The sequence below is a fragment of the Phyllobates terribilis genome, unplaced genomic scaffold (genome assembly GCF_046119375.1).
Source record: "Phyllobates terribilis strain yellow unplaced genomic scaffold, ASM4611937v1 Scaffold_5__5_contigs__length_657084704, whole genome shotgun sequence".
Classification (NCBI taxonomy): Eukaryota; Metazoa; Chordata; class Amphibia; order Anura; family Dendrobatidae; genus Phyllobates; species Phyllobates terribilis.
This window is the reverse complement of record NW_027362765.1, coordinates 244483669-244496627: the sequence shown is the minus strand read 5'-3', so window position 1 is coordinate 244496627 and position 12959 is coordinate 244483669.

The window sequence follows — 12959 nt, the reverse complement described above, 5'->3', positions numbered from 1 at the left end:
ACAGGGGGTGTACTCACTTATGCTGAGCGCTATATACTATATATATAGTGTACTGAGAATACAGGGGGTGTACTCACTTATGCTGAGCGCTGTATATATAATGTACTGAGAATACAGGGGGTGTACTCTCTTACGCTGAGCGCTGTATATATAATGTACTGAGAATACAGTGGGGTGTACTCTCTTACGCTGAGCGCTGTATATATAATGTACTGAGAATACAGGGGGTGTACTCATTTTTGCTGACTGCTGTATATATAATGTACTGAGAATACAGGGGGGTGTACTCACTTATGCTGAGCACTGTATATATAATGTACTGAGAATACAGTGGGGTGTACTCTCTTACGCTGAGCGCTGTATATATAATGTACTGAGAATACAGTGGGGTGTACTCTCTTACGCTGAGCGCTGTATATATAATGTACTGAGAATACAGGGGGTGTACTCTCTTACGCTGAGCGCTGTATATATAATGTACTGAGAATACAGTGGGGTGTACTCTCTTACGCTGAGCGCTGTATATATAATGTACTGAGAATACAGGGGGTGTACTCATTTTTGCTGACTGCTGTATATATAATGTACTGAGAATACAGGGGGGTGTACTCACTTATGCTGAGCACTGTATATATAATGTACTGAGAATACAGGGGGTGTACTCACTTATGCTGAGCACTGTATATATAATGTACTGAGAATACAGGGGGTGTACTCACTTATGCTGAGCGCTATATACTATATATATAGTGTACTGAGAATACAGGGGGTGTACTCACTTATGCTGAGCGCTGTATATATAATGTACTGAGAATACAGGGGGTGTACTCTCTTACGCTGAGCGCTGTATATATAATGTATTGAGAATACAGTGGGGTGTACTCACTTTTGCTGACTGCTGTATATATAATGTACTGAGAATACAGGGGGGTGTACTCACTTATGCTGAGCACTGTATATATAATGTACTGAGAATACAGGGGGTGTACTCACTTATGCTGAGCACTGTATATATAATGTACTGAGGATACAGGGGGTGTACTCACTTTTGCTGACTGCTGTATATATAATGTACTGAGAATACAGGGGGGTGTACTCACTTATGCTGAGCACTGTATATATAATGTACTGAGAATACAGGGGGTTTACTCACTTTTGCTGACTGCTGTATATATAATGTACTGAGAATACAGGGGGTGTACTCACTTTTGCTGAGCGCTGTATATATAATGTACTGAGAATACAGGGGGGTGTACTCATTTATGCTGACTGCTGTATATATAATGTACTGAGAATACAGGGGGTGTACTCACTTTTGCTGAGCGCTGTATATATAATGTACTGAGAATACAGGGGGTGTACTCACTTATGCTGAGCGCTGTATATATAATGTACTGAGAATACAGGGGGTGTACTCACTTATGCTGAGCGCTGTATATATAATGTACTGAGAATACAGGGGGTGTACTCACTTTTGCTGAGCGCTGTATATATAATGTACTGAGAATACAGGGGGGGTGTACTCACTTATGCTGAGCGCTGTATGTATAATGTACTGAGAATACAGGGGGGTGTACTCTCTTACGCTGAGTGCTGTATATATAATGTACTGAGAATACAGGGGGGGTGTACTCACTTATGCTGAGCGCTGTATGTATAATGTACTGAGAATACAGGGGGTGTACTCACTTATGCTGAGCGCTGTATGTATAATGTACTGAGAATACAGGGGGTGTACTCACTTACGCTGAGTGCTGTATATATAATGTACTGAGAATACAGGGGGGTGTACTCACTTATGCTGAACGCTGTATGTATAATGTACTGAGAATACAGGGGGTGTACTCACTTACGCTGAGTGTTGTATATATAATGTACTGAGAATACAGGGGGGTGTACTCACTTATGCTGAACGCTGTATGTATAATGTACTGAGAATACGGGGGGTGTACTCACTTATGCTGAGCGCTGTATATATAATGTACTGAGAATACAGGGGGTGTACTCACTTACGCTGAACGCTGTATATATAATGTACTGAGAATACAGGGGGGTGTACTCACTTACGCTGAGCGCTGTATATATAATGTACTGAGAATACAGGGGGGTGTACTCACTTACGCTGAGTGCTGTATATATAATGTACTGAGAATACAGGGGGGTGTACTCACTTATGCTGAACGCTGTATGTATAATGTACTGAGAATACAGGGGTGTACTCACTTATGCTGAGCGTTGTATGTATAACGTACTGAGAATACAGGGGGTGTACTAACTTACGCAGAGCACTGTATGTATAATGTACTGAGAATACAGTGGGGTGTACTCACTTATGCTGAGCGCTGTATATATAATGTACTGAGAATACAGGGGGTGTACTCACTTATGCTGAGCGCTATATACTATATATATAGTGTACTGAGAATACAGGGGGTGTACTCACTTATGCTGAGCGCTGTATATATAATGTACTGAGAATACAGGGGGTGTACTCTCTTACGCTGAGCGCTGTATATATAATGTACTGAGAATACAGTGGGGTGTACTCTCTTACGCTGAGCGCTGTATATATAATGTACTGAGAATACAGGGGGGTGTACTCTCTTACGCTGAGCGCTGTATATATAATGTACTGAGAATACACGGGTGTACTCACTTATGCTGAGCGCTGTATATATAATGTACTGAGAATACAGTGGGGTGTACTCACTTATGCTGAGCGCTGTATATATAATGTACTGAGAATACAGGGGGGTGTACTCACTTATGCTGAGCACTGTATATATAATGTACTGAGGATACAGGGGGTGTACTCACTTTTGCTGACTGCTGTATATATAATGTACTGAGAATACAGGGGGGTGTACTCACTTATGCTGAGCACTGTATATATAATGTACTGAGGATACAGGGGGTGTACTCACTTTTGCTGACTGCTGTATATATAATGTACTGAGAATACAGGGGGGTGTACTCACTTATGCTGAGCACTGTATATATAATGTACTGAGAATACAGGGGGTGTACTCACTTTTGCTGACTGCTGTATATATAATGTACTAAGAATACAGGGGGTGTACTCACTTATGCTGAGCACTGTATGTATAATGTACTGAGAATACAGGGGGTGTACTCACTTACGCTGAGTGCTATATATATAATGTACTGAGAATACAGGGGGTGTACTCACTTTTGCTGACTGCTGTATATATAATGTACTGATAAAACAGGGGGGTGTACTCACTTATGCTGAGCGCTGTATATATAATGTACTGAGAATACAGGGGGTGTACTCACTTTTGCTGAGCGCTGTATATATAATGTACTGAGAATACAGGGGGTGTACTCACTTTTGCTGACTGCTGTATATATAATGTACTGATAAAACAGGGGGGTGTACTCACTTATGCTGAGCGCTGTATATATAATGTACTGAGAATACAGGGGGTGTACTCACTTTTGCTGACTGCTGTATATATAATGTACTAAGAATACAGGGGGTGTACTCACTTTTGCTGAGCGCTGTATATATAATGTACTAAGAATACAGGGGGTGTACTCACTTTTGCTGAGCGCTGTATATATAATGTACTGATAATACAGGGGTGTACTCACTTATGCTGAGCGCTGTATGTATAACGTACTGAGAATACAGGGGGTGTACTCACTTTTGCTGAGCGCTGTATATATAATGTACTGAGAATACAGGGGGTGTACTCACTTTTGCTGACTGCTGTATATATAATGTACTAAGAATACAGGGGGTGTACTCACTTTTGCTGACTGCTGTATATATAATGTACTAAGAATACAGGGGGTGTACTCACTTATGCTGAGCGCTGTATATATAATGTACTGAGAATACAGAGGGTGTACTCACTTATGCTGAGCACTGTATATATAATGTACTGAGAATACAGAGGGTGTACTCACTTATGCTGAGCACTGTATATATAATGTACTGAGAATACAGGGGGTGTACTCACTTTTGCTGACTGCTGTATATATAATGTACTAAGAATACAGGGGGTGTACTCACTTATGCTGAGCGCTGTATATATAATGTACTGAGAATACAGGGGGTGTACTCACTTTTGCTGAGCGCTGTATATATAATGTACTGAGAATACAGAGGGTGTACTCACTTATGCTGAGCACTGTATATATAATGTACTGAGAATACAGGGGGTGTACTCACTTTTGCTGACTGCTGTATATATAATGTACTAAGAATACAGGGGGTGTACTCACTTATGCTGAGCGCTGTATATATAATGTACTAAGAATACAGGGGGTGTACTCACTTTTGCTGAGCGCTGTATATATAATGTACTGAGAATACAGGGGGTGTACTCACTTTTGCTGACTGCTGTATATATAATGTACTGAGAATACAGGGGTGTACTCACTTTTGCTGAGCGCTGTATATATAATGTACTAAGAATACAGGGGGTGTACTCACTTTTGCTGAGCGCTGTATATATAATGTACTGATAATACAGGGGTGTACTCACTTATGCTGAGCGCTGTATGTATAACGTACTGAGAATACAGGGGGTGTACTCACTTTTGCTGAGCGCTGTATATATAATGTACTGAGAATACAGGGGGTGTACTCACTTTTGCTGACTGCTGTGTATATAATGTACTAAGAATACAGGGGGTGTACTCACTTATGCTGAGCGCTGTATATATAATGTACTGAGAATACAGAGGGTGTACTCACTTATGCTGAGCACTGTATATATAATGTACTGAGAATACAGAGGGTGTACTCACTTATGCTGAGCACTGTATATATAATGTACTGAGAATACAGGGGGGTGTACTCACTTTTGCTGACTGCTGTATATATAATGTACTAAGAATACAGGGGGTGTACTCACTTATGCTGAGCGCTGTATATATAATGTACTGAGAATACAGGGGGTGTACTCACTTTTGCTGAGCGCTGTATATATAATGTACTGAGAATACAGAGGGTGTACTCACTTATGCTGAGCACTGTATATATAATGTACTGAGAATACAGGGGGTGTACTCACTTTTGCTGACTGCTGTATATATAATGTACTAAGAATACAGGGGGTGTACTCACTTATGCTGAGCGCTGTATATATAATGTACTGAGAATACAGGGGGGTGTACACACTTATGCTGAGCGCTGTATATATAATGTACTGAGAATACAGGGGTGTACTCACTTTTGCTGAGCGCTGTATATATAATGTACTGAGAATACAGGGGGTGTACTCACTTTTGCTGAGCGCTGTATATATAATGTACTGAGAATACAGGGGGTGTACTCACTTTTGCTGAGCGCTGTATATATAATGTACTGATAATACAGGGGGTGTACTCACTTATGCTGAGCGCTGTATGTATAATGTACTGAGAATACAGGGGGTGTACTCACTTATGCTGAGCGCTGTATATATAATGTACTGAGAATACAGAGGGTGTACTCACTTATGCTGAGCACTGTATATATAATGTACTGAGAATACAGAGGGTGTACTCACTTATGCTGAGCGCTGTATATATAATGTACTGAGAATACAGGGGGTGTACTCACTTTTGCTGACTGCTGTATATATAATGTACTAAGAATACAGGGGGTGTACTCACTTATGCTGAGCGCTGTATATATAATGTACTGAGAATACAGGGGGTGTACTCACTTTTGCTGAGCGCTGTATATATAATGTACTGAGAATACAGGGGGTGTACTCACTTATGCTGAGCACTGTATGTATAATGTACTGAGAATACAGGGGGTGTACTCACTTATGCTGAGCGCTGTATGTATAATGTACTGAGAATACAGGGGGGTGTACTCACTTATGCTGAGCGCTGTATATATAATGTACTGAGAATACAGGGGGGTGTACTCACTTATGCTGAGCCCTGTATATATAATGTACTGAGAATACAGGGGGTGTACTCACTTATGCTGAGCGCTGTATGTATAATGTACTGAGAATACAGGGGGTGTACTCACTTATGCTGAGCGCTGTATATATAATGTACTGAGAATACAGGGGGTGTACTCACTTATGCTGAGCGCTGTATGTATAATGTACTGAGAATACAGGGGGGTGTACTCACTTACGCTGAGCGCTGTATATATAATGTACTGAGAATACAGGGGGGTGTACTCATTTATGCTGACTGCTGTATATATAATGTACTGAGAATACAGGGGGTGTACTCACTTTTGCTGAGCGCTGTATATATAATGTACTGAGAATACAGGGGGTGTACTCACTTATGCTGAGCGCTGTATGTATAATGTACTGAGAATACAGGGGGGTGTACTCACTTACGCTGAGCGCTGTATATATAATGTACTGAGAATACAGGGGGGTGTACTCATTTATGCTGACTGCTGTATATATAATGTACTGAGAATACAGGGGGTGTACTCACTTTTGCTGAGCGCTGTATATATAATGTACTGAGAATACAGGGGGTGTACTCACTTTTGCTGAGCGCTGTATATATAATGTACTGAGAATACAGGGGGTGTACTCACTTATGCTGAGCGCTGTATGTATAATGTACTGAGAATACAGGGGGTGTACTCACTTTTGCTGACTGCTGTATATATAATGTACTAAGAATACAGGGGGTGTACTCACTTTTGCTGAGCGCTGTATATATAATGTACTAAGAATACAGGGGGTGTACTCACTTTTGCTGAGCGCTGTATATATAATGTACTGATAATACAGGGGTGTACTCACTTATGCTGAGCGCTGTATGTATAACGTACTGAGAATACAGGGGGTGTACTCACTTTTGCTGAGCGCTGTATATATAATGTACTGAGAATACAGGGGGTGTGCTCACTTTTGCTGACTGCTGTATATATAATGTACTAAGAATACAGGGGGTGTACTCACTTATGCTGAGCGCTGTATATATAATGTACTGAGAATACAGAGGGTGTACTCACTTATGCTGAGCACTGTATATATAATGTACTGAGAATACAGAGGGTGTACTCACTTATGCTGAGCACTGTATATATAATGTACTGAGAATACAGGGGGGTGTACTCACTTTTGCTGACTGCTGTATATATAATGTACTAAGAATACAGGGGGTGTACTCACTTATGCTGAGCGCTGTATATATAATGTACTGAGAATACAGGGGGTGTACTCACTTTTGCTGAGCGCTGTATATATAATGTACTGAGAATACAGAGGGTGTACTCACTTATGCTGAGCACTGTATATATAATGTACTGAGAATACAGGGGGTGTACTCACTTTTGCTGACTGCTGTATATATAATGTACTAAGAATACAGGGGGTGTACTCACTTATGCTGAGCGCTGTATATATAATGTACTGAGAATACAGGGGGGTGTATACACTTATGCTGAGCGCTGTATATATAATGTACTGAGAATACAGGGGTGTACTCACTTTTGCTGAGCGCTGTATGTATAATGTACTGAGAATACAGGGGGTGTACTCACTTTTGCTGAGCGCTGTATATATAATGTACTGAGAATACAGGGGGTGTACTCACTTTTGCTGAGCGCTGTATATATAATGTACTGATAATACAGGGGGTGTACTCACTTATGCTGAGCGCTGTATGTATAATGTACTGAGAATACAGGGGGTGTACTCACTTATGCTGAGCGCTGTATATATAATGTACTGAGAATACAGAGGGTGTACTCACTTATGCTGAGCACTGTATATATAATGTACTGAGAATACAGAGGGTGTACTCACTTATGCTGAGCGCTGTATATATAATGTACTGAGAATACAGGGGGTGTACTCACTTTTGCTGACTGCTGTATATATAATGTACTAAGAATACAGGGGGTGTACTCACTTATGCTGAGCGCTGTATATATAATGTACTGAGAATACAGGGGGTGTACTCACTTTTGCTGAGCGCTGTATATATAATGTACTGAGAATACAGGGGGTGTACTCACTTATGCTGAGCACTGTATGTATAATGTACTGAGAATACAGGGGGTGTACTCACTTATGCTTAGCGCTGTATGTATAATGTACTGAGAATACAGGGGTGTACTCACTTATACTGAGCGCTGTATATATAATGTACTGAGAATACAGGGGGGTGTACTCACTTATGCTGAGCGCTGTATATATAATGTACTGAGAATACAGGGGTGTACTCACTTATGCTGAGCGCTGTATATATAATGTACTGAGAATACAGGGGGTGTACTCACTTATGCTGAGCCCTGTATATATAATGTACTGAGAATACAGGGGGTGTACTCACTTATGCTGAGCGCTGTATGTATAATGTACTGAGAATACAGGGGGTGTACTCACTTATGCTGAGCGCTGTATATATAATGTACTGAGAATACAGGGGGTGTACTCACTTTTGCTGAGCGCTGTATATATAATGTACTGAGAATACAGGGGGGTGTACTCATTTATGCTGACTGCTGTATATATAATGTACTGAGAATACAGGGGGTGTACTCACTTTTGCTGAGCGCTGTATATATAATGTACTGAGAATACAGGGGGTGTACTCACTTATGCTGAGCGCTGTATATATAATGTACTGAGAATACAGGGGGTGTACTCACTTATGCTGAGCGCTGTATATATAATGTACTGAGAATACAGGGGGGTGTACTCACTTACGCTGAGCGCTGTATATATAATGTACTGAGAATACAGGGGGGTGTACTCACTTATGCTGAGCGCTGTATGTATAATGTACTGAGAATACAGGGGGGTGTACTCACTTACGCTGAGCGCTGTATATATAATGTACTGAGAATACAGGGGGGTGTACTCATTTATGCTGACTGCTGTATATATAATGTACTGAGAATACAGGGGGTGTACTCACTTTTGCTGAGCGCTGTATATATAATGTACTGAGAATACAGGGGGTGTACTCACTTTTGCTGAGCGCTGTATATATAATGTACTGAGAATACAGGGGGTGTACTCACTTATGCTGAGCGCTGTATGTATAATGTACTGAGAATACAGGGGGTGTACTCACTTTTGCTGACTGCTGTATATATAATGTACTGATAAAACAGGGGGGGTGGGGGGAATCACTCACAACTTTGTCTCTCTCTCTCTCTTTCCCTGCACATATTGTCATCATGGCGCCTTTCTGAGCATGCTCAGTCTATAGAGGCTTGGGACAGGACACATCCCTGGTTATGTTATAGATATTTAAATATACACGTGTATACATATGGTTCGTAACAACAACGATGCCGAAAAGGAAGTGGGGAACGAACCTTAGTGTTGCGCACTAATTGTAATTAACTCAGTAGGCAGGGATTTATTCCGGACCCCGGGTCCGCAAGCCATCAGAAACTTGATTGAATAAAAACAAATTTCACAGCAACAAGACCTGTAATATGAGGCATACAGGTATAAATAGATTTACATTGCTATCACCTGCATGCCCATATTAGAGGTCAGATAAGCCCCAGGGGTTGACAGATTCCCTTTAAATTTGTTTTAATTTATAGTGACTATATGTGAACAAGGCTCTGGATGAGCCGAAACATTATGTTGAAAGAGTCACAGTTATTCCTGTAAAATTCTTGTTTAACTTGGATGAATTATTTTTTGAAATGCACATCTGAAAATAAAGAGTGTAAAAAGCATCAATCCTATGAGAGTGCTGTATTTTCAAAATTCATTATCAAACTCTCTTACAAGCACCTCACTGAAAAACCCGAGTGCTGACCTTCTTCTGTATATTACACTGTCTTGTTAGTGCTTGACTTATTGTTAGCTTATCATGCCTGGTCTCCAACGGATGTGATAGGCTGTAGAGTATGGCATAACCAGAAGGCCTTTGTAAGGTGCTATGTGGGTGTTGAAGGGCTGACAGAGGGAGCACTCTCCCTCTGTCAAACTCCTCATGTCCCACTGGAACTATTGACAGCGGCATATAAGTGGTTAAGCTGCTAGGTTCGTCGAGAGCGGCAATTCTAATACAGCAGGAGTCTGGCTGTGTATAATAGTTGAGCGGCCAAATCTGCTCACACCGGTAAACTAAGTGACGTATGCTCATGGCAGATATATACGTCATGTAGCGTTAAGGGGTCAGGAGAAACATGGAAAACCTTTTTTTTTCTTTTGCAAATAGAAAAAAGAGATAATACATGGATGGTAAAAAAGAACATATGAAAACATATGAAAAAAAACCTGATCAAGCCCACTTAAAAAATAGTATTTTTTTCTCATACGAAAAAACAGACATTTGAATGAGGGCTTACTCTAAAGATGCATTTAAATGGGAAAATTTCTTTCCATAAATGAGCGACAATAGACTACATAAAAATCAACTAGTGCTAGTTTAAAGGCCCTTTTCACAAAGGCTGATACAAACTTTGGGTGCATCATACTGCACATGGGGGGCTGTGGAGGCATCACATTGTGTGTGAGTTGTGGGGACATCATATTTTGTGGGGGAGTGTTGGGACATCATCCCGTTTATAATATTGTGTGTATTTGAGGGACAGTGGACTCATCAAAATCTGTGGGGGCATCATAATATTTAGGGGGACTGTGAAGGCATCATACTGTATGGGGGTAAATGTGGGTGCATCATATCGTGTGTGAGGAGCTGTGCAAACATAGTATTGTGGGGACTGTGGTGGGGGCATCATACATAAGGGGGTAACTTTTGGGGTATCATAGATACAGGAGACTGTGGGGGGCATCCTACTGTGTGGGGAATTGAGGGTATTGTGGCGCCCCTGAGGGTTCAGTCGCCACAGAGGTACTGCACCTCACCCAGAGGTGTGGTGTCTCCCTTCTCTCAGGTAAGGTGGGAGTGCTGCACGGAACCCCAAAACACCTGCATCCAACACTACACTGCTCCAGGCCGGCTGGAGGGGAAACATGCAGAGCGCAGCTGCTGAGCCCTGACCCTGGCTGGAGTGGGGGGAACCCAAAGGTAGCGGGAACCAATAGTGGGTGTGAGTGGAGGAAGTAGTTAGAGGAAGCACCATCATAGTGAGGTATAAATAGGGAAGCCATCTTAGGGCGGCAGGTCAGTAGTTGTGTGTTCTAGGGAGCTGTTCGGAAGAACAGCTCGGGACTGTTCAGAGGAACAGTCCGGGGGCAGAGTCTCATTAGGAGATCTGCTCCGCAGTTAGGGCCAAGTCAGGAGGCCCCGGAGGGGAGCAGGGAGTAGGCTCCGTTTTGAGAAGGGATCCCAGGGGGTACGGCGAGTGCAGGAAGGCACCCGTACGCCCCGCATCTGTCAGAAGACAGAGGGATCGCTGCGGCATTCTAATCCCCAGGAGGGTCAAGTAGGTCTTGGATCCGACGTACAGGAAGGACTCCAGAGCACCCGAGCGGGATTGAGAGTGGGCAGCGCAGAGCAGGAGGGAGAAGGACCAGAGTAAAGACGGTCAAAATAGGAACATGAGAACGTGGGGTTCTGCCAGGTATTCCCAAGTTGCCTGAGGAAGGATTGAACCTCTGCCCGGTGAGCGCAGCGTGACACGGGAGGACTTTACCTGTATAGTGCACCTGTGAAGTGTCTAAAGAACTGTGAGTAAAATCTTGGATGACTCCACTGCACTGCACTGCCTCTGTCCATTCTTCATCGGCGCTATCGTTTCCCCCTGCACTATGACGCCCAGCGCGACCCACTCTCTTCTCCTACACTGCCCTGAGGCCTGCTCCACCTGTGGGGAGCCGTCCCAACGCAAGCTGCCCTAACATCTGCCTCAGAGGACTGTAGCAGCGCTGGTGATCCTCACCAGACACCACAGGTGGCGTCATGAACTTTCCCAAATTCCCCATATGTACATATTCCCCTTTTGAGTGACCGCCCTGGGCCACGGACCGGGCCAGCCACCGTGATATCCCCCGGCAACCGGAGGCCAGGCTGCCGAGTACCCCACGGCCCTGGGGGCGCGTCAGTATCATATTCTATGGGAGGACTGTGGGGGCATTATATTGTGTGTGTGGAGGGACTATGGTAGCATCAAACTGTGTGTGGGGGAATGAACTATATGGGCTATGTCGTGTGTTGGGGCATGTGTGGAGAATGTACTGTGGGGAGCATTATACTTTGTATAGGGGAATGTACTGCTGTAGAGCATCATAGTGTGTGCGGGAGAATATATTGTAGAGGTATCATAGTGTTTGTGGGGTAATACAAAGCTGGGGAGCATCATATTGTGTGCAGGAGGAATGTACTGTGGGGGCATTATAAGGTGTGTGGGATAGACCTGTGGGGGCAACATACTATTTGTGGGTGGCAATGTGGGGGTCCATGATAGCAGTACTATACTTTGTGGGAACACTAAGGATCCTCACTAAGAGCAATATTTCTGTGTTGTCACATAAAAAGGACTAGGCAAGGTTAGGAAAATGGCTGAGATTGCATCAGCGTGATGTGCGCTCCATAGTATGTGTTCCTCTTTCCTCTCTTTCAAAGTTGAGAGGTATGGTTTGCTATTATTTACAAAGTTGTATACTACTTCTGTGTTAAAATCTTATTTTACATTCTAGTCTTATAAACCTGATCATTAGGTCCTGAAAGTCTGGAGGCCCCGCACCCTATTTAGCACATTGGATACATTAGTAGTTAAAGTCTGTTCCTATGTACAAGCTGATTAGAAACATGTTTGGACATATGATACATGTGCCACAATTTGGTTCACTGGGCTGGAGTGGAGAGTATGGTTATAGTCTGTTGAGTATGTGAGAGGTCATTATTTGTTTTTTTTTTAATTAGGTCAGGAGGAGACACACCGGTGTGAACAGTTGGGTATATGTTGGTTGATTGCAGCATGGGTGCATTTTTATTATTTGTGTTCTTTTATGTCTAAGGAGATTTCTTCCCATCTTGTATAAAAGCCTTTTAAACAATAAGGTCATATGTAATGGCAATTAAAGGGAACCATTCAACAAATTTTTATATATGGCAGTAGTGGTATGGATATA